Here is a 26339-nt window from a genome sequence, read left to right on the forward strand (position 1 = left end):
TATCCTTTATATCTAATCCATACACCAACGACCAAAAACACCTACAAACACTTTCATTCTTCAATTTTCTTCATCTAATTGATCTCTCTCAAGTTCTATCTTCAAGTTCTAAGTGTTCTTCATATATTCTACAAGTTCTAGTTACATAAAATCAAGAATACTTTCAAGTTTGCTAGCTCACTTCCAATCTTGTAAGGTGATCATCTAACCTCAAGAAATCTTTGTTTCTTACAGTAGGTTATCATTCTAATACAAGGTAATAATCATATTCAAACTTTGGTTCAATTTCTATAACTATAACAATCTTATTTCAAGTGATGATCTTACTTGAACTTGTTTTCGTGTCATGATTCTGCTTCAAGAACTTCGAGCCATCCAAGGATCCGTTGAAGCTAGATCCATTTTTCTCTTTTCCAGTAGGTTTATCCAAGAAACTTAAGGTAGTAATGATGTTCATAACATCATTCGATTCATACATATAAAGCTATCTTATTCGAAAGTTTAAACTTGTAATCACTAGAACATAGTTTAGTTAATTCTAAACTTATTCGCAAACAAAAGTTAATCCTTCTAACATGACTTTTAAAATCAACTAAACACATGTTCTATATCTATATGATATGCTAACTTAATGATTTAAAACCTGAAAACACGAAAAACACCGTAAAACCGGATTTACGCCGTCGTAGTAACACCGCGGGCTGTTTTGGGTTAGTTAATTAAAAACTATGATAAACTTTGATTTAAAAGTTGTTATTCTAAGAAAATGATTTTTATTATGAACATGAAACTATATCCAAAAATTATGGTTAAACTCAAAGTGGAAGTATGTTTTCTAAAATGGTCATTTAGACGTCGTTCTTTCGAATGAAATGACTACCTTTACAAAAACGACTTGTAACTTATTTTTCCGACTATAAACCTATAATTTTTCTATTTAGATTCATAAAATAGAGTTCAATATGAAACTATAGCAATTTGATTCACTCAAAACGGATTTAAAATGAAGAAGTTATGGGTAAAACAAGATTGGATAATTTTTGTCATTTTAGCTACGTGAAAATTGGTAACAAATCTATTCCAACCATAACTTAATCAACTTGTATTGTATATTATGTAATCTTGAGATACCATAGACACGTATACAATGTTTCGACCTATCATGTCGACACATCTATATATATTTCGAAACAACCATAGACACTCTATATGTGAATGTTGGAGTTAGCTATACAGGGTTGAGGTTGATTCCAAAATATATATAGTTTGAGTTGTGATCAATACTGAGATACGTATACACTGGGTCATGGATTGATTCAAGATAATATTTATCAATTTATTTCTGTACATCTAACTGTGGACAACTAGTTGTAGGTTACTAACGAGGACAGCTGACTTAATAAACTTAAAACATCAAAATATATTAAAAGTGTTGTAAATATATTTTGAACATACTTTGATATATATGTATATATTGTTATAGGTTCGTGAATCAACCAGTGGCCAAGTCTTACTTCCCGACGAAGTAAAAATCTGTGAAAGTGAGTTATAGTCCCACTTTTAAAATCTAATATTTTTGGGATGAGAATACATGCAGGTTTTATAAATAATTTACAAAATAGACACAAGTACGTGAAACTACATTCTATGGTTGAATTATCAAAATCGAATATGCCCCTTTTTATTAAGTCTGGTAATCTAAGAATTAGGGAACAGACACCCTAATTGACGCGAATCCTAAAGATAGATCTATTGGGCCTAACAAACCCCATCCCAAGTACCGGATGCTTTAGTACTTCGAAATTTATATCATATCCGAAGGGTGTCCCGGAATGATGAGGATATTCTTATATATGCATCTTGTTAATGTCGGTTACCAGGTGTTCACCATATGAATGATTTTTATCTCTATGTATGGGATGTGTATTGAAATATGAAATCTTGTGGTCTATTATTATGATTTGATATATATAGGTTAAACCTATAACTCACCAACATTTTTGTTGACGTTTTAAGCATGTTTATTCTCAGGTGATTATTAAGAGCTTCCGCTGTCGCATACTTAAATAAGGACGAGATTTGGAGTCCATGCTTGTATGATATTGTGTAAAAACTGCATTCAAGAAACTTATTTTATTGTAACATATTTGTATTGTAAACCATTATGTAATGGTCGTGTGTAAACAGGATATTTTAGATTATCATTATTTGATAATCTACGTAAAGCTTTTTAAACCTTTATTGATGAAATAAAGGTTATGGTTTGTTTTAAAATGAATGCAGTCTTTGAAAAACGTCTCATATAGAGGTCAAAACCTCGCAACGAAATCAATTAATATGGAACGTTTTTAATCAATAAGAACGGGACATTTCATTTTAGCCTTTTGTTCCATGCCACCCAACATGTAAAACCACCACCATGTACCACCATCCAATAACAAGCAAATGGTCCCCCCACCCCCACCCCACCCCACCATGACCGTTGGCCATAAGGGCCACACCCACCATCACCACTTCATTTTAACTCACTCATTTCATTTCAAAAACACACACACTTATTCTCTCAATTTCCTCTCTACTTTTCTCATCTTTTCTTGAAGAAACTTGAAGGTTTTGATTCTTTTTCTCTTCTTTTTCCTCTCAAAACCGTAACATCATCATCATCATTGTTATTTTTGGATTTTGGTTTTATAACTTCAATCCTCATGATATCTTGAAATATTTGATCTCTTTTATGATAAAGAAGCAAGAACAAGGATCAAAGCTTTGTAGCTTTTGGTTCTACATGAACTTGTAACAACTTTTAAGATCAAATTACTTTATGATCTTCTTCATGTTCAAGTATTGGAACTTTAAAGTTCATTTCATGAAGATTCAAGTTTATGACTTGATATCTTTTTATATAAAGGATCCTTACTTGAACTTGTTTATTTTTGACTTTAAATCTATCTTTTATATTATAGAATTTGATTTGTTTAAGTTACATGGTCAAAGATTACTTGTTAAACTTTGATCTCATAAATCTTGTAACCAAAGTCTAACTTTGAAAGTTCAAGAACAAGAAAGTTTAAGCTTACTAGTTTATAACTTTCACACATGTAAGATTGATCTAAGATATATGACTTATGGTCATCTAACTTGTTAAAACAAGAATTCATTTATTTGTGTTCACTTTACTTTACAAAATCTAAGTTTCATAGCTTATGGTTGTGTAAAGTTAAAGGTCTAAGTGTTTTGACTTAGGGTTTCACCAAGAACATGAGATCTAGACTTTTTAGTCTAAGATCTTTAATATCTAGTTTAGATCTAAGCTCTCTAGCTTAAGGTCTTGATTATTTAGTTTGATTCAAAGTTTATAGCTTTATAAGACTTGTATTTGTGTTAAAACTAAGAAAAGTGATGCAACTTTGGTTCATCACCTTGCTCAAACTCTCACATGAGTTGTGTTTTAATTCTTAGTCTTTACTATTGTGTGTTGATGGTAGAACCTTGGTCAAAAGTGATGCAAACACATCAACGAGTTGTACACTTGAAGCTATAAGCATCAAGGATGAGAACCGTGATGAGCATTCACCTGGGCCACGGGAGCACCTTTCTTACTATTTTCTGGATCTGATCATTCACCTGGGCTACTGGAATTGTTAATTTCCAGATAGTTCAGTTCGAGTAGATGACTTTTCATTTAAGACTCGTCTTAATCCGATATACGGTTTAGGATTTATAGCCTTCCGAAAGTCACTACGTCTTTGTAACGTTGTGCTGAAATTTCTGACCTACTCGTACTTAAACCGTCGCCACGGTCAAACGAAGACGATTTTGGTTCTGAAAATTGGTCAGTGGTTGTAGGACTCACATATGGAGCCATGTCCGCTGACTACGCGTCTTTTCGATTTGTATAGAGGTCGTAACAGCTGAACGAAGTCAGCCTTTGTTTCGATCTCTATTCTTGATTGAAACCTACTTTACTCTTTTTGATTGATGATGAATGATGATGATACTTAAGACTTAATTTACGTACTTTCAAACCTTTGGGAACGATTATTGACTTAGTAACTTTTAACTTAGGTTAAGGACCTTTTGTTATATCCTCTAAAAAAATAATAAATAAAAGAAACTCTTTAACGGGTGTTTATTACTTACACACTATAATATCACAACTGAATTAAATAAATTATACAAGATAGATACTTAGTAATAAGTGATAAATAAGTTAATTGAAAATTTACATAACACACTCATTAGTATGATAGGAACGTGAAGTATAGACATCAAACAAACTTGACTTTGTATCATTTATTAAATGGAATTTGTTTAGCCAACACTTATTAGATGGGATATGGATAGTCATTGTTAAGTTATATATTCACAAGTACTATCCACTTAGTAATCTCTTTACTAAACTAAATGGAATGAAATATTTATCAAAGTCATAATACTCTCTACAATCCATCCATCACCCATCATAATATTAAAAGGAAGGAAATAGAGACAATAGAGATATTAAAGAATAAAGGAAATACTTGCGGGTCTAGTCTTGATTCATACACGAACACGTTCAAAGGTAACTACTAACCCACATCTTTGTGTTGATGTATAATTCGTTTATTGGTTTCCTTAATCAACTTACTAGTTTAGATTGACCATATATATCACATGAATTTTTATAGAGTTGGGAGGCTAAAGTTTTAGTATAAAATGGATATATTGTAGAAATGGCTTGTTATATTTAACTAGTATATATATATATATATATATATATATATATATATATATATATATATAAATTCATATACAACCTATGTTAACTAATTGTACGGAGTATGTTGTGTTGTACTGCAAAAGCCTATTAAGTCAATTAGTCATGCACTTCTAATTTAATAAAGGTGCCTTAATGTGACTATGAGTCTACTGATTTATAACTACAATAATATTTAAGAACATATGATGAGTAATTAATTGAAATCTTGTTAAACTATAACAACATACACAATTCAGGTTGATGCGTATTATAAATTATAAGAGTATTTAAAACTTATGTGTAATGTGGAAAAGAAATATAAATTGATGTTTAGAGTCCATGTTTTCGATTACGGTAGTGAGAATTCGGATCTTAAAATATGTAAGTTACAAATAATTTGGAAAATGTAAGTATTGGTAATATATGATGACATAACTATATCATTAATATAAATTCATGAAACTATTTAGATAGAAATAAACACATAAGAATCATAATTAAACAAAGGATATTACATACTCCCTATTTGAATACATTTTATGCTCATACGTGTGTGTTCCTTAGATTTGGCTCGGTGATCACATCATTGGTGGTGTTTTGTTGTCTTTGGAATTTCATCACTCAACATAAGGTACGGATATTCTAGGTGGTTCTAGGATCGCTTCGGTAAATCTTTCCTCTCAAAACTTTGTTCGAATTGCGTATGAAAATTATTGGTATGACATGCTTCTTTGAAAATTCGTTATATTTGTTAGTCTATATATTGTGTTATGATTTCCCAATTTTAATGTACTAACGATATTGCTAATCACTTGTGTAAATTTGGGGAAATATAACATTCGGTATTGGGAAATTGTGTCAAAACCGTGTCTCGAAATCCCACCAAAAATGGCCCTGAAAACTGTCTCGAACAGCTGCTATTTTCAGTCCGAAAACAGCCCGTAATCGCCTCGAAATAGCCTCGAAAAATGTCGAAAACATTCCGGTAAAGAACATGTGTGAGTGTGGCGAGTGGTGCGGTGATTCGTATCGAGTGTCCCTCATTCCATGTGGCTTTACATGTCCCGTTAAGTCCCGTGTAAGTTGATAATTCGTGAAGGGCTAAAATATTAATATTATGTATCATGACTCTTGATAAAGGTTAGACCGAATGGTGGAGATGACACGCAATCTTTTAAATAATAAGGCATACCAAATTTTTTTTATATATATAAAATATTTTAAGAATTGTTTGAACGTAGAATGTTTAAGCTCACTTTATTAGTAAATTTTTTTTTTAACTCCTTTAATCTTTTGGGAAAATATTTGGAATTTATAATCCTATGTCGGTTAAAACGTTTTAATAAAATATGCCTAAGAGTAACCTATCCATAGAGGTCCCATGGGCGCGTTATTTTGACACCGGTAACGTGGCATCGACCGTAGCGATGTATTTGTTATATCTACGGCGTCTCCTTTTGATTACCCGGTGGTGGTACGAGCTCTTTGTATTTGTTATTATATTTGTGATAGGAGGCGTATAGATCGATCCTAGGATTTTGTTTTGACGGTGAACGTTTATCGTAGTGTCATACGAAACGTCACTGATATGAATGATTAGTGGAGTTGCTACCCTATGATTTCATTTTGATACTTTGTTAATATTAGTGCATTATTTTATGAAATTTGCATCATGACATATGGTATTGTGGATATATTCATATTCGCACTTTGTTTTGCAACTAAGTTATTTTGAAAATAAGTTCGTTTTGAATATAAATTTTGCATGTCATACTATACTCCGTTATTCGTTATATCCGTTCACTGGGCTTTGGCTCAGTCGTATTCTTTGTTTTCCTTCTTATACGACAGGTAATCAAGGGGGCGTTGGGAATGAGGGAAGAGTGTAGAGTGGGGTGAACTTAGCACCATGCCTTAGAGATTTCCTTCAAGATTTATTAGCTTATTTTGGTTTAGTAGTACTTTTGAATAAGTTTGTCAACTTTGGTTTGGACTATGGTTTGAATTCGAATAAGAATAACGCTCATTTATCTTTTAAGTTACCTTTATTTATAATTATTGGCATTCGTAAGAATTAGGGTCCTTACACCTTTCGGACCAACTACTTGCTTACTTATCTCGTATCGACTTTTACTTCTTATTCACTGTGAGTTATAGCTCCCTTTTTTTTTACTTTAACTATTTTTGGGACTGAGAATACATGCGCTTTTTATGTTTTACTTACTATGCACGAGTACTTAAACTTTTATATGTGTGGGTTATATAACGGCATAAACTTTTCCCTTAGCTCGGTAACGTTTAGTCATTGGTTTTTGAACCGGTGAACGCGAATCTTAGATATGGATCCATAGGGTTTGACATCCCCACTCGGGCTAGTCGCGCTAGCATTTAACGGGTGTTTAATACTTCGTAGACTTATGCACTCGCCAAGTGTACTTTTAGGGGGCGATATTTACGTTAAGTTAGTTACCAAGTGCCCACGGTTAAGCATATACTTTTCATATTGTTTTGAATACGTAATCTCGTGGCCTACATTACGTTATTGTTATAATTAAACTATAGCTCACCAACATTCGTGTTGACTTTTAAGCATGTTATTTCTCAGGTGCTTAGACGTTTGATGCTTCCGCTGTATTAGTCTCGCTGTTAGACTTGCTGTGTAGACTCCCGCTGCTTTTGTTTAGAGATGTCTCCGCATGAAACTTTTACTTTGCATTCACGAACTATGTTACTTTTGAACAATGAAATTTGTAATGACCTTTGAGTCTCGTACTCATGTTATTGCTTTCTACTCGTAGAAGCACACTATCGTTTGTAAAACATTTGACGCCGGTAAAGACATTACCCCTTTTTATGAATGCAAACTTATTTTTAAAACAACATATAGTGTTTGAGCTAGTAATGATCCTGTTGTTGATGATCCATACACGTTAATTTTGTACGGGGCGTCACAGCAACCGTATACAAATTATCAACCGAGTGCACCCATAAAATAGAATCTTCATTTTCAAGCTCAAAAACCGTATTTCTCAATAGATGTTTAAGAATAAGAATTTGATTAGCTATCTTCATATTCATCCATTAGAATATAAATGCCAAAATCCCATTCCATTTCCCCTTGAGCATTAAAAAGGCCCATTTCTGCTATACACCCATCTTTTTTAGAGGATTTAAGAAAAATTATCGGGAATTGATCCTTCAATTTATTTTTATTCCCAAGCCCCTTAATGTTTCAAGTAGCGATCTTCATTGTTTACGCTTGTTGGGACATTCGCTACTATCTAACAATCTCTCCAAAAAATTACCAAAATTATCTTTTCCTTGCTTACAGTAAATCGGACCAGTAGAGTTAATAATCTTACCATAAACTTTTACAGGCTTAGGCGTATGTTCTTCAGAATCATCACCTTGAATTTCTTGTATTTCGCCTTCTTCTGTTACCATAGTTACACCAATCTCTATATCCTCAGCCAATTCTCTAACCTTATTCTTTTTCTTGTTTGTTTTAACATGGCTATGATGGGAAGAAGGGCCAACATCTTTATTTAAATTACCTTTTGTTTTTCGAGTGGATTTTCTCTTTGAAAGGGCACATGAGGATCTACAATCAACAGTATGACAAGGATTTTTGTCTAAAGTTTCATGTAAAAAGCGTGCAGAGTAAAAGAAGGTAGACTCAACTGGACTAATATTACGCATTTCATCTATAATTTCTCTCGCAATATCGGTCATATTTTGGTCCGTTTGGATATGAATTGGAGTATTTTGGTTAATTATGTGAAGATTCGAGTTTAGGAACCGAGAAGAGTTATTTTGCATAATTTAAAGGCTTTTGAGGTATAATTTATATCGCGTTATCATAAGTACCTGTTTTGGTTAAGTTGATAAATTGGTTCGAGTTTTGGTGGATGTTATGTTAAAAATATAAGTCAGAATCTGGAAAAGAGAAGAGCTGCGACGTGCCAATAAAAGGTCGCGGCGCGCCTTATAGTCATAATCAACATAAGAAATTTTGCATAAGAGAAGCATCAACTACAGTAGCCGCGACGCAGGGTCCAAGGGCTGCGACGCTGGCTGTAGGCAAACATGAGACAAAAGAATTAACAAAAAGGGGGATCGAAATTTCAGTATGAGGCACGGCGCGGGCTAGTGGGCTGTGGCGCGGATTCGAGGAGGCTAGCAATTTTTGGGAAGTCTATTTAAGGTACGAAAAAATACCCTAATTATCTATCATTCATTCAGCCGAGTTTCAGAGCTAAGGAGAGGAATTTTGGTGATTTTTGGGGAATTCTAAGGTCACCCAAACGCTTTAATCATTCCGTTAACAAGGATCAATCCGATCATCATCCGAGATTCATCGTATTAGGTTGATTTCTTGTTTAACAACAATAAATTCTTTTATTATTTTATCTTTGATTTCAATTGTTGCCATGATCTTTGGCTAGTCTTTTAATGTTTGTCTAGACTAATAAACCTATGTGTTGGATGTGATTTTCATTAATTGTTGGATTATAAGTATTTTGATTTTAAGTTTGAATACATGTATGCATTTAATGAAATTTGTCTTTTCGATTCAATTGATTATATGTTTGTTTAATAGGACGAGAGTAATCAATTTGATATATATATATATATATATATATATATATATATATATATATATACACATACATACACATATATACACATATATATACACACATATACACATATATATACACACATATATATATATATATACACACACACACACACACACACACACATATATATATATATATATATATATATATATATATATATATATATTCAACTGGTTTGTCTTAATTGGTTGTTTGCTTAATCGGAGACGATAGTCCATTGAATTCAAAAGGCTAGACGACTTAGGTGTAAATCACTCACAACGAGAGTTGGTGTGGTTATTGATTACGACAAGAGTAGAGTCATAATTTGAACCTGATTATCACTTGAATCAACTTTATCACATCTAGGAGGTCTTAAGTGACGGGAAATTCCGTACTTCGTAATCTTAGTTGTTGTGTCTGCTCTGGGGAATCCCAGGTGGACTGATTAGGTAATTCACATGCTTTAATCCATAATTTGAGCTTAATTAACTTGTATCCAGCACTAGGTGTAAAAGGTCTAGATGAACATTCGTTCTTTTATTTGATTTTACAACTATCTTGTCTATTTTCTTTAAAGCTTAAACATAAAAATACCAAAAATATTGTTCTTCTTTGTTAATTAGTTAAAGTTATCCTTGAGTTGGCTAATCGTTAAATAGCCACAAACCAAATTATCTCGTACTTTAAATTTTCCTAGATTAACTTTAGTTTATTTTCATTAGTTACAATCTTAATTCTCACGTGTAAACTGTCCTTGGAATGTTCTTGGATTTACCAACTTTATACTAATTCACGATCGAGTACACTGCCCGTTAGTGTGTAGTAATCTTTTGAACCGGTATTTCCCATCATATTTATATACGCGATTTGAACATTAAACCCCTCAACTTCCTGGACCACTTTCTCTGATTTGGGGTTGTCACAAACAAGCCCATTAGACTTTAAATTGGACTGTAAAACAATGTTGTTTGCCTTTGGAGAACAAACCGTGACTTTTACTTTTTGTACGTTATCTTCATTAGGGACCATTCTGAAAGTACTTTCAAGTTTGAATTTGTTGATGCTTTGTAACTTGTCCCTAAATAAGCTCGGCTCCACCTCCTTTGCAGGTACAGAAGTAGCTTTTCTTTGTAACACACTTTCTTTATATTTTTCAAAAACATCCAAGTTTAAATTTGAAATACATGACTTGCTTTTATCCATCGAATCAAAAAAAGTATTGACAGTGACGGCAGGTGTTTCCAGATTTGAACCATTGGTATTGGCCCCAAACTTTGTAGTGACCCGAACTTTTCCATATTTATATATATTAAATGAAATTGTTATTTATATGATTAAGTGTTTCCAACATGTTAAGCAATCAAACTTGTTAAGACTTGATTAATTGAAATAGGTTTCATATAGACAATTGACCACCCAAGTTGACCGGTGATTCACGAACGTTAAAACTTGTAAAAACTATATGATGACATATATATGATTATATATATAGTTAACATGATATTATGATAAGTAAGTATCTCATTAGGTATTTTAACAATGAGTTATATACATAAAATTGAGTTTATTGAATTAAGAAACTCGAAACGATATATATAACGATTATCGTTATAACAACGTCTTACTATATACATATGAATCATATTAAGATATTTATACACTATGTTTAATCATGATAAATGATAAGTAAACATGTCATTAAGTATATTAACAATGAACTACATATGTAAAAACAAGACTACTAACTTAATGATTTCGAAACGAGACATATATGTAACGATTATCGTTGTAACAACATTTAACTGTACATATATCATACTAAGATATATTAATATATCATAATATCATGATAATGTAATAATTTAACATCTCTTTAGATATAATAAACAATGGGTTAACAACATTTAACAAGATCGTTAACCTAAAGGTTTCAAAACAACATTTACATTAAACGACTAACGATGACTTAAAGACTCAGTTAAAATATATATATATGCAGTGTTTTAATATATATTCATACACTTTTGAAAGACTTCAAAACACTTATCAAAATACTTCTACTTAACAAAAATGCTTACAATTACATCCTCGTTCAGTTTCATCAACAATTCTACTCGTATGCACCCGTATTCGTACTCGTACAATACACAGCTTTTAGATGTATGTACTATTGGTATATACACTCCAATGATCAGCTCTTAGCAGCCCATGTAAGTTACCTAACACATGTGGGAACCATCATTTGGCAACTAGCATGAAATATCTCATAAAATTACAAAAATATTAGTAATCATTCATGACTTATTTACATGTAAACAAAATTACACATCCTTTATATCTAATCCATATACCAACGACCAAAAACACCTATAAACACTTTCTTTCTTCAATTTTCTTCATCTAATTGATCTCTCTCAAGTTCTATCTTCAAGTTCTAAGTGTTCTTCATAAATTCTATAAATTCTAGTTTCATAAAATCAAGAATACTTCCAAGTTTGCTAGCTAACTTCCAATCTTGTAAAGTGATCATCCAACCTCAAGAAATATTTCTTATTTACAGTAATATATCTTTCTAATACAAGGTAATACTCATATTCAAACTTTGATTCAATTTCTATAACTATAACAATCTTATTTCGAGTGGAAATCATACTTGAACTTGTTTTTGTGCATGATTCTGCTTCAAGAACTTTCAAGCCATTCAAGGATCCTTTGAAGCTAGATCTATTTTTCTCATTTCTAGTAGGTTTATCCACAAAACCTAAGGTAGTAATGATGTTCATAACATCATTCGATTCATATATATATAAAACTACCTTATTTGAAGGTTTAAACTTGAAATCACTAGAACATAGTTTAGTTAATTCTAAACTTGTTCGCAAACAAAAGTTAATCCTTCTAACTTGACTTTTAAAATAAACTAAACACATGTTTTATATCTATATTATATGCTAACTTAATGATTTAAAACCTGAAAACACGAAAAACACCGTAAAACCGGATATACACCGTCGTAGTAACACATCGGGCTGTTTTGGGTTAGTTAATTAAATACTATGATAAACTTTGATTTAAAACTTATTCTTCTGAGAAAATAATTTTTCTTATGAACATGAAACTATATCCAAAAATCGTGGTTAAACTCAAAGTGGAAGTATGTTTTCCAAAATGGTCATCTAGACATCGTTCTTTCGACTGAAATGACTACCTTTACAAAAATGACTTGTAACCTGTATTTCCGACTATAAAGCTATACTGTTTCTGTTTAGATTCATAAAATAGAGTTCAATATGAAACCTTAGCAATTTGATTCACTCAAAGCGGATTTAAAACGAAGAAGTGATGGGTAAAACAAGATTAGATATTTTTTTTATTGTTGTAGCTACGGGAAATATTGTAACAATTCTATACAAATCATATCCTAGCAAACTTATATTGTATTATACATGTATTCTAATATATTATGTAATCTTGGGATACCATAAACACGTATGCAAATGTTTTGACATATCATATCGACCCATTTATATATATTATTTGGAACAACCATAGACACTCTATATGCAGTAATGTTGGAGTTAGCTATACAGGGTTGAGGTTGATTCCAAAAATATATATACTTTGAGTTGTGATCTAGCCTGAGACGTGTATACACTGGGTCGTGGATTGATTCAAGATAATATATATCGATTTATTTCTGTACATCTAACTATGGACAACTAGTTGTAGGTTACTAACGAGGACAGCTGACTTAATAAACTTAAAACATTAAACGTATTAAAAATGTTGTAAATATTTTGAACATATTTTGATATATATGTACATATTTGTTATAGGTTCGTGAATCGACCAGTGGCCAAGTCTTACTTCCCGACGAAGTAAAAATCTGTGAAAGTGAGTTATAGTCCCACTTTTAAAATCTAATATTTTTGGGATGAGAATACATGCAGCTTTATAAATGTTTTACAAAATAGACATAAGTACATGAAACTACTTTCTATGGTTGAATGATCGAAGCCGAATATGCCCCTTTTTGCTTGGTAGCCTAATAATTAGGGAACATCACTAATTTTGAGAATTAGTGCACGCCTAATTGACGCGAATCCTAAAGATAGATCTATTGGGCCTAACAAACCCCATCCAAAGTACCGAATGCTTTAGTACTTCGAGTTTTATATCATGTCCGATGGATGTCCCGAAATGATGGGGATATTCTTATATGCATCTTGTTAATGTCGGTTACCAGGTGTTCACCATATGAATGATTTTTATCTCTATGTATGGGATGTATATTGAAATATGAAATCTTGTGGTCTATTATTACGATTTGATAAATATATAGGTTAAACCTATAACTCACCAATATTTTTGTTGACGTTTAAAGCATGTTTATTCTCAGGTGATTATTAAGAGCTTCTGCTGTTGCATGCTAATATATGGACAAGATTTGGAGTCAGCATGCTTGTATAATATTGTTTAAAACTGCATTCGAAATTTACTTTGTTGTTACATATTAATATTGTAAACCAATATGTATTGGTAGTGTGTAAGTGTGATATTTTTAGATTATCATTTCTGATAATCTAGGTGGTACCCTTTCAACCTTGTCGATAAAATAAAGTTTATGGTTTGTTTTAAAAACGAATGCAGTCTTTGAAAAACGTCTCATATAGAGGTCAAAACCTCGCAACGAAATTAATTAATATGGAACGTTTATAATCAATATGAACGGGACATTTCAGTTGGTATTCGAGCGTTGGTCTTAGAGAACCAGAAATTTGCATTAGTGTGTCTTATCGAGTTTGTTAGGATACATTAGTGAGTCTGGACTTCGACCGTGTTTTCTTTAAAAACGATTGCTTAACACTTTTGTTGGAAACTATATATTATTAACATGTAAATATTATGTGATATATTAACCTCTTAATGTGTTTGATATTGTGTGATAGATGTCTACCACTAGTACAAATCCCATCGAATCACCTAATAATAATGAAGAGTCGAATATACTTTGGGAAGATTCACAAATTCCCGAAGTGGAACCGGAAGAGGAGGAACCGGAAGAGGAGGAACCGGAAGAAGAAGAGGTTTCGGAGGAAAAAATATTGATTACCTACTGTAAATCAATTAAATAAAATAAATCCTCAACCAACGGACCAAAGTCAATAATGGTCAATGGTGTTTCCACCGAGGAAGCAAAATATTGGGAAAATTACCAATTTTCAGATGAATCGGATCCCGATGAGGATTCCGATGATGTTATAGAAATTACCCCGACCCAATTTAATAAAGAAAAAGAAAATAATAAGGGAAAAGGTATAAAAATAGAGAAACCTGATTCCAACCCCGATGAACTTTATATGTATCGGCAACGTCCATATTTCCTAAATTGTAACAATAACCCGGGAACCTCTAAACCACCAGGTTTTTCTAAACCGTTGTGAAAAACAACGGCTCATATCAGAGGAACATCATATATCCCTAGAAAATTAGGAAAACGAACCAAGTCCGAAGAAGAAGAAATCAGTGATTCAGATTAGAGGGTTGTAATCATGTTGTGTATTATATGTATTGTAGTGTGCTTGTCCTTTTATGTTCTATGTAAAAATTGCTTTTATTGTTTGTTAATTATCTTTTACGAATCTAATCCTTGTCTATTTTATAGTATAAAAACAAAATGGACGTTAAGGGTAGACAGCCGAATATTTTAGAAGACCTACCAGAGGATATGATTGAGGAAATCTTGTCTAGAGTCGGTCAGAATTCATCTGCACATTTAGTTATGGCGAAATTAACTTGTCAAACATTTGAAAGACTTTTCAGAAATATCTTAGTTTATAAAAGGCTTTCCTTTGATAGGTGGGGTATATCACATTGGGGAGACCGTAAGTTACGCCATGTTTTCTTTAAAGCGTTAAATGCGGAGAACCCAAATGCAATTTTACGCTACGGGTTAAGTACCTATTTTGACTCAACATATCCCAACATAGGATTTCATGAGTTAGAAAGAGCTTCTAACATGCAACATAAAGAAGCATGTTATGCTTACGGGTTAATAACGTTCGCTTCTCATCAAATTGAGAAAAAGAACATTGGGTTGCAACTTTTAAATAAAACGTTCCCACAAGTGACGGACTCGGTAGTTGAGATGAGAAATAAGGTTTTTAGATTGTTACGGGGCTGTTGGGCATTACGAAACCATCGTCCTTTTGACGACATTACAACATGCTGCCTAGCCAATGGTCATAACGGTTACTTTCCACAAAACCAAGGATGGGAAGTCATCTTAGTAAAATCAGAATGCATGACTTGTTTCTGGACTTATGAATTACGTGTCTTTATTTCTTTTGCTGAACAACTTGCGTATTAACTAGATTTGCCTTTATAGCTGCCGAGTAGCAATGTTATTATGTGTTATATTTCATCCTATATGTATAATAGCGGTATTGTAAGTTGTAATATTTTTGTATAAAGTTTGAACGTGAAATTTTATTGTAATAAGTTTTTCATATAGAAGCATGGTAGTTGAGTTGTATAGTAGCTAGTAAGTATGAACTTAACGGGTAGGTACTACCCGAATTAAAACTATAAAATGCTAATATGAAGAAAAAGCTTTTATAAATAAGTTCATATAATGCTACGAAATACTATTGACTACTCTTAAATTCTATATGATTAACTCAATTCTTTTGGCTATTTTTGAAGGAAATGGCACCGGCAACTCGTCAGAACTTGAACATGAGTGAGGAAGACTTCCGTGTTTTCCTTGCAGCAAACATAGCCGCAGTACAGGCTGCGATGCAAAATAACAATAACTCTGGATCTAGCAGTGGAACTAATTTCACAAGAAATCGTGTAGGATGCTCCTACAAAGAATTCACTGCCTGCAAACCTTTGGAATTTGATGGAACCGAAGGAACAATTGGATTGAAACGGTGGACCGAGAAGGTCGAATCGGTGTTTACCATAAGTAAGTGTACTGAAGAGGACAAAGTTAAGTACACTACGCATACCTTCACAGGTACGGCATTAACATGGTGGAATACCTATCTCGAGCAGATAGGATAAGATGCTGCTTACGCACTACCATGGTCAGCATTCAAGCAATTGATGAATGAGCAGTATCGTCCCAGAAAAGAGGTCAATAAGCTCAAGGTAGAGCTTAGAGGATTATGAACGCAAGGTTTCGATATCACCACGTACGAACGACGATTCACAGAATTGTGCCTATTGTGTCCCAGAACGTTCGAAGACGAAGAAGAGAAGATCGATGCATTTGTAAAAGGGTTACCGGAAAGAATTCAAGAAGATGTGAGTTCACACGAGCCTACCTCCATACAAAAGGCAAGTCGAATGGCTCACAAGATAGTGAACCAGATCGAAGGAAGGATTAAGGAACACACGACCGAAGAGGCTAACATGAAACAAGTCAAGAGAAAGTGGGAGGAAAACAATGACAAGAGTCACCAATACAACAACAACAATCACAACCACAATCGCAATAACTATCCCAATAACCGCAACAACAACTTCAACAAACGTCTCAACAACAATTACAATAATCGTCCCAACAATAATAACAACCGCAACAACAACAATAATCAGAAACAGCAATGCCAAAGGTGTGAAGAGAATCACCCGGGGTTCTGCACAACATTTTGCAACAGGTGTAAAAGAAATGGTCATAGCGCGATAAAGTGTGAGGTCTACGGACCAATGTATAACAGAACTAAAGGAACAAATAATGCTGGAACGAGTAATGTCAGAATAAGTAGTGTCGGAGCAAGTACTGTCAACGTAGTCTGTTATAAATGTGGAAAACCGGGCCACATTATTAAAAATTGCCCAAATCAGGGGAATACTAATGGGCAGGGCCGTGGAAGAGTTTTCAATATTAATACGGCAGAAACGCAGGAAGACCCGGAGCTTGTTACGGGTACGTTTCTCATTGACAATAAATCTGCTTATGTTTTATTTGATTCGGGTACGGATAGAAGCTATATAAGTAGAGATTTTTGTGCTAAACTAAGTTGCTCACCGACGCCCTTGGATAATAAATTTTTACTCAAATTAGCAAATGGTAAATTAATTACAGCAGATAATATATGTCGGAATCGAGAAATTAAACTGGTTAGCGAAACATTTAAGATTGACTTGATACCAGTAGAGTTAGGGAGTTTTGATGTGATAATCGGTATGGACTGGTTGAAAGAAGTGAAAGCGGAGATTGTTTGTTACAAAAATGCAATTTGCATTATACGAGAAAAAGGAAAACCCTTAATGGTGTACGGAGAAAAGAGCAACACGAAGTTAAATCTTATTAGTAACCTAAAGGCACAAAAACTAATAAGAAAAGGTTGCTATGCTGTGCTAGCACACGTCGAGAAAGTCAATTCCGAAGAAAAGAACATCAATGATGTTCCCGTCGCAAAAGAATTTCCTGATGTATTTCCGAAAGAATTACCGGGACTACCTCCACACCGATCCGTTGAATTTCAAATAGACCTTGTACCGGGAGCTGCACCAATAGCTCGTGCTCCATACAGACTTGCACCTAGCGAAATGAAGGAACTTCAGAGCTAATTACAAGAATTTTTAGAGCGTGGTTTCATTCGACCAAGCACATCACCGTGGGGAGCTCCTGTTTTGTTTGTTAAGAAGAAGGATGGTACATTTAGGTTATGTATCGACTACCGAGAGTTGAAAAAACTTACCATCAAGAACCGCTACCCACTACCGAGTATCGACGACTTATTTGATCAACTACAAGGCTCGTCAGTTTATTCGAAGATTGATTTACGTTCTGGGTATCATCAAATGCGGGTGAAGGAGGATGATATTCCAAAGGCTGCTTTTAGGACGCGTTACGGTCATTACGAGTTTATGGTTATGCCGTTTGGGTTGACTAACGCACCAGCTGTGTTCATGGACCTCATGAACCGAGTGTTTGGACCATACCTTGACAAGTATGTTATTGTTTTCATCGATGACATACTTATTTACTCGAAGAATGATCAAGAGCACGAAGAACATTTGAGAAAAGTACTAGAGTTGCTGAGGAAAGAAAAAATGTACGCTAAGTTTTCAAAATGTGCATTTTGGTTGGAAGAAGTTCAATTCCTCGGTCACATAGTGAACAAAGAAGGTATTCAGGTGGATCCAGCAAAGATTGAAACTGTTGAAAAGTGGGAAACCCCGAAAACTCCGAAGCATATACGCCAATTTTTAGGACTAGCTGGTTACTAAAGAAGGTTCATCCAAGATTTTTCCAGAATAGCAAAACCCTTGACTGCATTAACGCATAAAGGGAGGAAATTTGAATGGAAGGATGAACAAGAAAAGGCGTTTCAATTGTTAAAGAAAAAAGTTAACTACAGCACCTATATTGTCATTACCTGAAGGGAATGATGATTTTGTGATATATTGTGATGCCTCAAAGCAAGGTCTCGGTTGTGTATTAATGCAACGAACGAAGGTAATTGCTTATGCGTCTAGACAATTGTAGATTCACGAGCAGAATTATACGACGCATGATTTGGAATTAGGCGCGGTTGTTTTTACATTAAAGACTTGGAGGAACTACTTATATGGGGTCAAAAGTATTATATATACCGACCACAAAAGTCTTCAACACATATTTAACTAGAAACAACTGAACATGAGACAGTGCAGGTGGATTGAATTGTTAAATGATTACCACTTTGAGATTTGTTACCACCCGGGAAAGGCAAATGTAGTAGCCGACGCCTTGAGCAGAAAGGACAGAGAACCCATTCGAGTAAAATCTATGAATATAATGATTCACAATAACCTTACTACTGAAATAAAGGAGGCGCAACAAGGAGTTTTAAAAGAGGGAAATTTAAAGGATGAAATACCCAAAGGATCGGAGAAGCATCTTGATATTCGAGAAGACGGAACTCGGTATAGGGCTGAAAGAATTTAGGTACCAAAATTTAGAGAGATGAGAGAAATGGTACTTAGAGAAGCTCATAAAACCAGATACTCAATACACCCTGGAAAGGGGAAGATGTACAAGGATCTCAAGAAACATTTTTGGTGGCCGGGTATGAAAGCCGATGTTGCTAAATACGTAGGAGAATGTTTGACGTGTTCTAAGGTCAAAGCGGAGCATCAGAAACCATCAGGTCTACTTCAACAATCCGAAATCCCGAAATGGAAATGGGAAAACATTACCATGGATTTCATCACTAAATTGCCAAGGACTGCCAGTGGTTTTGATACTATTTGGGTAATAGTTGATCGTCTCACCAAATCAGCACACTTCCTGCCAATAAGAGAAGATGACAAGATGGAGAAGTTAACACGATTGTATTTGAAGGAAGTCGGCTCCAGACATGGAATACCAATCTCTATTATCTCTGATAAGGATGGCAGATTTATTTCAAGATTCTGGCAGACATTACAGCAAGCATTAAGAACTCGTCTAGACATGAGTACTGCCTATCATCCACAAACTGATGGGCAGAGTGAAAGGATGATACAAACGCTTGAAGACATGCTACGAGCATGTGTTATTGATTTCGGAAACAGTTGGGATCGACACCTTCCGTTAGCAGAATTTTCCTACAACAACAGCTACCATTCAAGCATTGAGATGGCGCCGTTTGAAGCACTTTATGGTAGAATGTGCAGATCTCCGATTTGTTGGAGTGAAGTGGGGGATAGACAGATTACGGGTCCGGAGATAATACAAGAAACTACCGAGAAGATCATCCAAATTCAACAACGGTTGAAAACTGCCCAAAGTCGACAAAAGAGTTACGCTGACATTAAAAGAAAAGATATAGAATTTGAAATTGGAGAGATGATCATGCTTAAAGTTGCACCTTGGAAAGGCATTGTTCGATTTGGTAAACGGGGGAAATTAAATCCAAGGTATATTGGACCATTCAAGATTATTGATGTCGGACCAGTTGCTTACCGACTTGAATTACCACAACAACTCGCGGCTGTACATAACACTTTCCACGTCTCGAATTTGAAGAAATGTTTTGCTAAAGAAGATCTCACTATTCCGTTAGACGAAATCCAAATCAACGAAAAACTTCAATTTATCGAAGAACCCGTCGAAATAATGGATCGTGAGGTTAAAAGACTTAAGGAAAACAAAATACCAATTGTTAAGGTTCGATGGAATGTTTATAGAGGACCCGAGTTCACATGGGAATGAGAAGATTGGATGAAGAAGAAATACCCGCACTTATTTCCAGAAGATACGACAACACCTCCAACTGCTTAAAATTTCGGGACGAAATTTATTTAACGGGTAGGTACTGTAGTGACCCGAACTTTTCCATGTTTATATATATTAAATGAAATTGTTATTTACATGATTAAGTGTTTCCAACATGTTAAGCAATCAAACTTGTTAAGACTTGATTAATTGAAATAAGTTTCATATAGACAATTGACCACCCAAGTTGACCGGTGATTCACGAACGTTAAAACTTGTAAAAACTATATGATGACATATATATGATTATATATATAGTTAACATGATATTATGATAAGTAATTATCTCATTAGGTATTTTAACAATGAGTTATATACATAAAATTGAGTTTATTGAATTAAAAAACTCGAAACGATATATATAACGATTATCGTTATAACAACGTCTTACTATATACATATGAATCATATTAAGATATTGATACACTATGTTTAATCATGATAAATGATAAGTAAACATGTCATTAAGTGTATTAACAATGAACTACATATGTAAAAATAAGACTACTAACTTAATGATTTCGAAACGAGACATATATGTAACGATTATCGTTGTAACAACATTTAACTGTATATATATCATACTAAGATATATTAATATATCATAATATCATGATAATGTAATAATTTAACATCTCTTTAGATATAATAAACAATGGGTTAACAATATTTAACAAGATCGTTAACCTAAAGGTTTCAAAACAACATTTACATGTAACGACTAACGATGACTTAACGACTCAGTTAAAATATATATACATGTAGTTTTTTAATATATATTCATACACTTTTGAAAGACTTCAAAACACTTATCAAAATACTTCTACTTAACAAAAATGCTTACAATTACATCCTCGTTCAGTTTCATCAACAATTCTACTCGTATGCACCCGTATTCGTACTCGTACAATACACAGCTTTTAGATGTATGTATTGTTGGTATATACACTCCAATGATCAGCTCTTAGCAGCCCATGTGAGTCACCTAATACATGTGGGAACCATCATTTGGCAACTAGCATGAAATATCTCATAAAATTACAAAAATATTAGTAATCATTCATGACTTATTTACATGTGAACAAAATTACACATCCTTTATATCTAATCCATATACCAACGACCAAAAACACCTACAAACACTTTCATTCTTCAATTTTCTTCATCTAATTGATCTCTCTCAAGTTCTATCTTCAAGTTCTAAGTGTTCTTCATAAATTCTATAAGTTCTAATTTCATAAAATCAAGAATACTTCCAAGTTTGCTAGCTTACTTCCAATCTTGTAAAGTGATCATCCAACTTCAAGAAATCTTTCTTATTTACAGTAAGATATCTTTCTAATACAAGGTAATACTCATATTCAAAATTTGATTCAATTTCTATAACTATAACAATCTTATTTCGAGTGAAAATCTTACTTGAACTTGTTTTCGTGTCATGATTCTGCTTCAAGAACTTTCAAGCCATCCAAGGATCCTTTGAAGCTAGATCTATTTTTCTCATTTCCAGTAGGTTTATCTACAAAACCTGAGGTAGTAATGATGTTCATAACATCATTCGATTCATATACATAAAATTACCTTATTCGAAGGTTTAAACTTGAAATCACTAGAACATAGTTTAGTTAATTCTAAACTTGTTCGCAAACAAAAGTTAATCCTTCTAACTTAACTTTTAAAATCAACTAAACACATGTTCTATATCTATATGATATGCTAACTTAATGATTTAAAACCTGAAAACACAAAAAACACCGTAAAACCGGATATACGCCGTCGTAGTAACACCGCGGGCTGTTTTGGGTTAGTTAATTAAAAACTATGATAAACTTTGATTTAAAAGTTGTTCTTCTGAGAAAATGATTTTTCTTATGAACATGAAACTATATCCAAAAATCATGGTTAAACTCAAAGTGGAAGTATGTTTTTCAAAATGGTCATCTAGACGTCGTTCTTTCGACTGAAATGACTACCTTTACAAAAACGACTTGTAATCTGTATTTCCGACTATAAACCTATACTTTTTCTGTTTAGATTCATAAAATAGAGTTCAATATGAAACCATAGAAATTTGATTCACTCAAAACGGATTTAAAACGAAGAAGTTATGGGTAAAACAAGATTGGATATTTTTTTATTGTTGTAGCTACGGGAAATATTGTAACTATTCTATACAAATCATACCCTAGCTAACTTATATTGTATTATACCTGTATTCTAATATATTATGTAATCTTGGGATACCATAGACACGTATGCAAATGTTTTGACATATCATATCGACCCATGTATATATATTATTTGGAACAACCATATACACTCTATATGCAGTAATGTTGGAGTTAGCTATACAGGGTTGAGGTTGATTCCAAAAATATATATACTTTTAGTTGTGATCTAGCCTGAGACGTGTATACACTGGGTCGTGGATTGATCCAAGATAATATATATCGATTTATTTCTGTACATCTAACTATGGACAACTAGTTGTAGGTTACTAACGAGGACAGCTGACTTACTAAACTTAAAACATTAAACGTATTAAAAATGTTGTAAATATATTTTGAACATATTTTGATATATATGTACATATTTGTTATAGGTTCGTGAATCGACCAGTGGCCAAGTCTTACTTCCCGACGAAGTAAAAATCTGTGAAAGTGAGTTATAGTCCCACTTTTAAAATCTAATATTTTTGGGATGAGAATACATGCAGCTTTATAAATGTTTTACAAAATAGACACAATTACATGAAACTACTTTCTATGGTTGAATGATCGAAGCCGAATATGCCCCTTTTTGCTTGGTAGCCTAAGAATTAGGGAACATCACTAATTTTGAGAATTAGTGCACGCCTAATTGACGCGAATCCTAAAGATAGATCTATTGGGTCTAACAAACCCCATCCAAAGTACCGGATGCTTTAGTACTTCGAGTTTTATATCATGTCCGATGGATGTCCCGGAATGATGGGGATATTCTTATATGCATCTTGTTAATGTCGGTTACCAAGTGTTCACCATATGAATGATTTTTATCTCTATGTATGGGATGTATATTGAAATATGAAATCTTGTGGTCTATTATTACGATTTGATAAATATATAGGTTAAATCTATAACTCACCAACATTTTTGTTGACGTTTAAAGCATGTTTATTCTCAGGTTATTATTAAGAGCTTCCGCTGTTGCATGCTAATATATGGACAAGATTTGGAGTCAGCATGCTTGTATACTATTGTTTAAAACTGCATTCGAAATTTACTTTGTTGTAACATATTAATATTGTAAACCAATATGTATTGGTAGTGTGTAAGTGTGATATTTTTAGATTATCATTTCTGATAATCTAGGTGGTGTCCTTTCAATCTTGTCGATAAAATAAAGGTTATGATTTGTTTTAAAAATGAATGCAGTCTTTGAAAAACGTCTCATATAGAGGTCAAAACCTTGCAACGAAATCAATTAATATGGAACGTTTATAATCAATTTGAACGGGACATTTCAAACTTAGCCGTTACAGGTGGCCTTGGAGACTTTTTTTTGTGAAACTGGATTTTCTGGTGAGAATTCCTTATCTGGTGAACATGGATCAACATTAACCTTCTCCTTTTCTAACTCCCGTATCTTCCTATTGACCCCGTTAATATAGTTATCAATCCCTTCACCATCAATGTGATCTTCAGGATCAAAATTAACATCAGCTTCTTGAACCCAAACATCAATTGAATTCTTGTTTGCTAGCTCTGTTTTGACCCATTTATCTATATGCTTCAAATCAAATACCTACATAAATACAAATAAGAATTCTTCTTGAATCAAGTGATAAGACGAATTTGAATAATACAAGACTTCTCCTATCTCTTTTACAGCAGCCATAACACTCTCCATACAATCGTATTCAACCGAAATACCTTTGATTTCGATCCAAGTATGCCTCGAATCTTCACCCTGTTTCTCAACCATTGGGTAAACCGTCAAGAAATAATTCAAATTAAACAGTTGCCTAGTTCCATGACAAGCTTTAAGGAAACTTTCTTTATCTGCACATCTAACCAAGTATCTGTATTTGCCCCATAACGAACACATATCGATCTTGACCTTTCGATTAATAAGTCACTCAGCCAATTTGGTAGCGGAGAACTCCACTTTATCGATTAACATTACCATTCTATCCATCCCACGGTTAACCTCTTCGTTTAGTTGTAATAACACTCTAGCGCCTTTGGTGCTTGTGTGGATGGTGACTGTTACCTATCTGCCACATTGGACCTTTATCAAATATTGAGAAGTTAACCCTTATCTTGTTACCTAAAAGAACTCTGTCATTCATGTATTGAACAGCCTTCGAAGCCTGATCGTAGTTAGAAAATTTGATGAAGGCGAAGGTACGACCACTTCTCCATGCTATGTTTTGTATCCAACCAAACCGCCTAAATGCGTTGCTAATAACCATGGGATTTGTACTTTTGCTAATATTGCCCACGTACACTGTAGAGGTTGATGACTCATGTTTATACCATTCGCACCCTGTTTTTGACCCGTTTGATTTTGATTATCTCCTGCAGAATTAACAGGCTGTTTCAAGGAACCAGACCCCACAAGTGCCTCTGTGAAGGTGTGTGTCAATGGCGGTGGACTGTTGACGGGAGTTTTCAGTGAATTTGGATGTGAATTGTGGGTGGGAGAGGAAACGGAATTGTGTTTGGAGGTGTTTTGTGACGGTTGGGTTATTTTGTTCGCCGGCAGTACGGAGAGAGAATGAGCCATGTCATTCGTATGTGTATCAAAATATTTCTATACCAGTTGATTTCTGTGTGTTCAGCCCATCATTCTTCTATCCAGATCCATAATTCATGATTACCCAACAAATGATATATAATGGTCAGCCATTTGATCTTTGATCTTTTAATGTATTTTTGACTTGTAATTCTCGCTAGAATCGTAACAAAGCTCCTTATAACCACTTTATCTTCCAATAATCACATTTTGTAATATAAATATGAACCGAAATATCTTCAAAACCACTTGAAAAATATAAGGTTGGAAACCGATATTGCGACTAAATATATGTATAAACGGAGCGATATCGGATTTAAACTGAAAATCTGAATCGGTTATCTTATAGCCCTCGTGCTCGTTGTCAACCTAAGTCAACAAGTTCCACGCCTAGGTTATTTCTAACAATACATAATCACACTCAGTAAACGTGTCAAGATGAACTGGTGTGATTCACTCCTATAAGAAAAACTAAATTGAAGTTTAATTAAAAAAAACTTCCAAAGAATTTGTCCTCGAACTCATGACCACTTATTTCCCTTGACAATGCTTTAACAAGTTGAACCCTTATTGTTAATCAGAAGCAAAACACTTTTAAATCCTTTTATCTCTCAGCCCTCTTAATAGATTATTACTTAGGCACAAAAAAAAATCATAATTCAGCCTAAAGACAACCTTTATTTCGGTCCACAATCTTACTTTTGAGTTCACTAAAAATCAATAATAGGTCACCTTACTATTTCCTTAATCAATTTAACCCACTTATAATTCAACCCCAATTCAATCAATTCAGCTCAACACATATTGATAGGCGTATCGACGACACATTCTCTGTACTTTCTTCACGCTGTCAGCTTCATCGTATCATCACCACATAATACCAAAAATTAGAGCTTATACCTTAAATAGTTAAATTAAAGCGTGATTAAGAAACTTCACA

Source organism: Rutidosis leptorrhynchoides, chromosome 3 (genome assembly GCF_046630445.1).
Source record: "Rutidosis leptorrhynchoides isolate AG116_Rl617_1_P2 chromosome 3, CSIRO_AGI_Rlap_v1, whole genome shotgun sequence".
Taxonomy (NCBI): Eukaryota; Viridiplantae; Streptophyta; class Magnoliopsida; order Asterales; family Asteraceae; genus Rutidosis; species Rutidosis leptorrhynchoides.